We start from the raw sequence: 5,346 nt of genomic DNA, 5'->3' as shown, positions 1-5,346 counted from the left end.
ATCCACTGATGCCAGGCAAGGTAGCCCTGCCGTGGGGAAGTGATCAAAAAGCAGGCGATAGAGTCTGTGTTAGAAGCAACAACATCCCCCCCCACCACTTGCCAGCTATCCCACATGAAGACCAAGCCACCCATCAGCCACATTTGTGCAGGGGGCCTAGGTCCAGACCATGCATGCTTCTTAGTTGATGTCTCAGTCTCTGTAAGCCCCCATGGCTCTGGGTTAGTTGTCTTTTTGGTCTTTTTGTGAGGTTCCTGCCCCCTCCAGGTCTCTTCCCCTCCCCCCACACTTCCACAAAAGAGGGAACAGAGATTGAGGGGATGTCCAATCAATGACTGGCCCAACCTGAGACCCACCCGACAGTAGGGAGCCAGCCCCTGACAATATTAATGATGCTCTGCTATGCTTGCAGACAGGAGCCTAACATGGGAGGATCCACCCAGCAGCAGATTGAGACAGATGCTGGGACTTGCTTTTTGTTTTTAAACCACCTTTGGACAATTGTTATTCATATTTAACAATTAAAAGAAATTGGATCACTGAGGATAAATTGTTCTCTTTGCTTATGCAGGACAGAAATCGATGAACTAAGATGTGAAACCTGTTAGGGTCACTGCTGAACACACATTCTTAACCACTGAGTTAAAATGTCGCACTAAAATGCCTAAAGTGGGGAAAGTATAACTCTGCTTCTTTATTACAGATTTTACTTTCTCTTAGTGATGTGCCTTTCAGAAAGGCATCTAAGGTGGTATGTATATGTGCACTGTGAGGAAAGGAATCTCATATTTAATTCTTTAATCCACTTAATGATTGTCTCATGACTCATGTATGTTGGGAAAGCAGACTTCTGTTCCCTAAAACAAAAGACTCATTTATTTATTCATCTATCTATCTATCCATCCATCCATCCATCTAACTATTTTTAAAAAGAGAGGTGTGCTTATTTCATGATCAGACAATATGCACATTCACCATATGAGAGTCAGACGAGTCAGTGGACTCCAGAGTTTGGCCAGCACCGAGGCACCAGCACTGGGTGTAGAGTGGGCTCTCATGGAATGTGTTCTCCCTATACTGTGTATATGGGGTCTCTGCCCTGCAAGCAGGGACACAGGCCTTGGATCCAGCCAGCACTTGACTCATATTGAGGTGTTCTCTGAGCTGACGTCCTCTGAGGGGGTGGCATATGGTAGGACGTACGTCTGGCTGGCTGGAAGCCAGATGGGCTCCATGGTCCTCAGCTGCCAGTCAGGCCTGCTCAGGGCAGAGCCCGCAGGAGAGCCAGGCCCAGAGACATCCCTGGCCGCTGCTACTGCCTCCGCTGCCACCCCTAACACTATGGAGAGACTTCTTATTAATTTTTTTTTCCCATAAAAATTCGGAAGTCACCTAGGTACTTTCAACTTGTTTTCTTCTTCAAATATTGACGAAAGATCACTCTGGAAATTCATGTCAATCTTAGTTGCCATTTCCTCCCTGTCCCTCCGTTCCTGCTCTTGTTTTCAGGCCAATTCCCTCTGCTGTTCCAGCATAGACTGGGTCAAGCTCTGGCCTGGAGGGCAGTGGCAGTGGCCACAGCAACTGCTGCCTCCTCCTCCTCCTCCTGTTGCTGCTGCTGCTGTTGCTCCTGGCCCTGTGGTACCTACCTCCTCATGGGTTGTTTCAGCTCACCCTCATCCTCTGGCTCTTCATGCGTATCTGTCTCAGCTGCTCCTTCTCTGCGTGCTTAGCCTGAGCCTTCAGGGCTTTTATTCTCCTGAGCAGCATGGTGGTGGAAATGCTCCAAACTCTTGCTTGAGGACTTGGCTGTGAAGGATGGGGTCGTCGGATGCTTTCGTACCTGGCTGGCCCAGGAGCCCATGTTTTTAAATTTTAGGTCCTTCTTAGGGTGTCGCTGGTGTTTTTGAATCCTGTTTCTGTTTGTCCTTGTCAGGGGCCCGTGATGGGGGTGCATTCTACTCTGGGGGCCATATCACAGGCCTCCCTACATCTCTAGGCTTCATCTCAGGCGGCTGGAGCAGGAGGACTGGGGCTTTGATGCTCTCTGGGTGCTTGCGGGTAGGAGTGGTGCTCTGGTCAGAGTAAGGTGCTGAAAGCTCATTGCCTTTACTGCCACCAGGGGCTGGGTGCCAGCAGCACCTGGGGTCGGGGGCGAACGATGGGTGGTTATGGAAGCAGTGTGGGGAAGGCTGGGCCAGGGCAGGCTGCATGGCTGGGGGTTGAGTAGGCTTTGGAGACACAAGAGCGCTACTTCCTGGGTCAAAATGAGATGGTTGCTGGGGCAGCAGATTGCGCATAGCTGGAGGAGAGATCATGGCATGCTGGTTGAGGTGGGGTAGAACACTGTGCTCAGGTTGCTGGAGCAGATGAGGAGACAGCTCCAGCGGCTGTGGTTGCAGGATGGGCTGGGTGAAGTGGCCAATAGGGTCAAAGCCACTGCCTGGCAGCTGTGGTTCCAGGATGGGTACTTGGGCAGTGGTGAAGGGTTTGGCAAGGACTTCATCCCTAGACCAGTCTTAATGTGGCATGGAGGGCATCTGTGGCAGGGTGAGGTCTGCTGCTGCTGCTGTGGAGATGGGGGTGGAGGAGGCTGCTGGGGAGGTGGGGGTGGCTGCTAGGCTCCAGGAGCCAGAGCTGGGTGGATCTGTGGATGATGATGGTGATGATGCTTTTCCTGGTACCTCCCATGTTGTCTCCCCCTTTTCTTTTCTTCTTCTTCTTCTTCTTTTTTTTTTTTTTTACTTGAAAGCCCTCTGTGTTTCAGAGTTTCTACTGTCAGAGGAGCTGGATTCGCTGGCGCCCTCCGACTCAGAGGATGAGAAACCCTTCATCTTGGAAGAATCAGAAATCACATCAACGATTTCAGCTTCAAGTTTCTTTTTCTTCTTCAAATAGGAGGTGACATAGTGCTTCAACTCTGGAGATGTGGATGGTTTCAGGGTCTCAAAGTCAATCTCAGTCTCATCAGGGTTGGAGTCCTTGAGTGACACCTCCCTCGACTGGATGATGTGTACCACATGGCCTATCTTCTCACCGGGAAGTTTGTTGCTGTGTAGACTTAGCTGCTGTTTCTCCTCACAGGACATGTGCTTACATTTGATCTCTTCTTCTGATTCATGTGCTGTCCCTATTTCTTTCCTCCTTCATCCTCTTCCCTTTGCCTGGATTATCACGATCTGAGTTTCTTCTGTGGGCAGTTCATTATTATTATTTTTTTTTTGCAAGAAGAGCTTCTCCAGAGCTTCTACCATTAACAAGCTGTCACCTCCAAGCTTCATGTAGATATAACAATTTTTAGGCAGAGTGCTGAAGACCTGGATGCATTCCTGAGCATTCCAGTAATAGTTCTGAGCACTTCTTTATTGTTCCCATATCCATGGGTGTTTAAATGATTTTATAGTAACCAGGGAGGTTCAGCTTGATGCCATCCAAGACTGCTGCAAAAAGCCACACACACTGGTGTTTCCATAGTGTCTTGAGCAGATATTGCAGTTGATTGTCCTGTCTCTTGGGCTTATTAGGGTTGGAGGTCTCTGAGGGTAGAAGATTGGACCTGGCTGCATTTGCTTGCTGTGGCTGAGCCTGTGCCTCCACTTAGACATTCGGGAGTTTCTAGTTCAGCCCTCATTACTGACAAACTTCTCAATCTTCTCCCAGGGCGGCTCTCCATAACACCAGGCACTCTGAGATGCTAGGCTGCATGCTGCTTGCTGTGCTGGCCAGCTGTGCCTAACCCGTGCTGTCTGCTGAGCTCATACTCTCAGGTCCCACTCACCCGTGGGCACCATTGCTTCAGTTTCTTGACTGCAAGAGAGCAGACCACAAAAGATATATTTAGTCAGTAGTAAATAGGATATAAAATGTAAAAGGTGTTGTTATGCCCAAGTCTCACAGACCCCAAAGACCACCAAGGAGTCAATTGCGATGCAAACACAAAAGGGTCTTTTATTACAAGCTTGGGCCCACACTGTCACTAATGCAGTGGTGTAGAGTGTAGAGCCCGAGGTCAGGGGGAAGAGGGTTTTATTGGTTGACAATGAAGTTGGGGAAATTACAGCTTAGCAGTTACACAGCTTGGTGACATTCAGCAAGGGCAAGCTTGTTATAAGGTGATTGTGGCTAACTAACATTGAGTAAGCTATCTATAGATCTCAGGAATGTTAGGTTTCTGTGCCATGGAAGTTCTATTATCAAGATGGGCTGCCCAGCACAGATGCCCTACTTTGAAATAAGATACCTTCCCGTTCTTGTGGCTTTCTTTAGGCTATTCCTTGGGTAGGGAATTTTATTATCTTCTTCTTATATTTGTTGACCTATGGCCTAATTCCTGGAGGAGGTCACTGGATTCTAGGGGAGAGGGGGAGTCAGGCCTGGTTCTCTCAGGGTATGGCTTGAAACATGAGATATATGAACATGTAGTAAAAGGATGTATGTTGAGGACAAATCAAGACAGAAAAGGTAGAATTATTTTATTCATATGGTAACTAAAGAGGACTACTAATGGACTGAACACAAGTGGAGATTTGCTTTTGGGGGATTAACATGGCGTAATTGGACATGGAACACTAGAGTGAAGAAATGTTTGAACAAGAAAGTTCAGTTGAAGGACCTCTCGAAAAATATTTTACCCTGTATACATCTACTAGTCAAATATCATTGTTACAGAAAACGAATCTTTCTGTATTAGCTGTGATAAAATATAATTCAAAAAGTGGCTTAAGTAGTAGAATTTTACTTTCACACTTTTTGGCATCTGAAATTCCAAGACCAAGACAATGGCATGGTGTGGTTTGTGGTTATGATCCTCTTTCTTCCTGGCTTAAAGATGGCTGTCCTTAGCACAATGGTGGATACCTGTAATCCTAGTACTCAGAGAGTCAGAGACAGGCAGATCGCTGTGAGTTTGAGGTCAGCCTGGTCTACAAAGTGAGTCCAGGACAGTCAAGGCTACACAGTGAAACTCTGTCTCAAAAAATGAAAAAACAAAAAACAAACAAACAAAAAAGATGGCTGTCTTCTCCCTGTGTCAACTTCTCATGGGAAAGAAAGACTAGACAGGGCAGGAGAGAAAGAGAGATGTAGAGAGAATTCTTTGCATTCTTCTTTGTTTTTGAGATAGGGTCTCTCTCTATAGGACTGGCTATCCTGAAACTCATGGAGATCTTCTTGCTTATGCCTTTCTGAGTGCTGGGATTATAGGCATGTACTGCTATGCCCAGTTAACATCCCTTCTTATAAGACCATCAGTTCTATTCATATTGCTCCAATTACATCCCAAATGCTCCATCTCAAATTCTTTCATACCAAGTCAGGCTTTCAACATACACATTTGTAAAGGATACA

At 47.0% G+C, this 5,346-nt stretch overlaps 1 pseudogene; it reads right to left on the bottom strand.

The window, feature by feature from the left end:
- Positions 1-1,388: 1,388 nt before the first annotated feature.
- On the bottom strand, positions 1,389-3,673 carry LOC110565794 (bromodomain-containing protein 4-like; annotated as a pseudogene).
- Between the last annotated feature and the right edge of the window lie 1,673 nt (positions 3,674-5,346).

Source organism: Meriones unguiculatus, chromosome 21 (genome assembly GCF_030254825.1).
Source record: "Meriones unguiculatus strain TT.TT164.6M chromosome 21, Bangor_MerUng_6.1, whole genome shotgun sequence".
In the NCBI taxonomy this organism is placed as follows: Eukaryota; Metazoa; Chordata; class Mammalia; order Rodentia; family Muridae; genus Meriones; species Meriones unguiculatus.
This window is presented reverse-complemented; position numbering and strand designations above follow the sequence as displayed.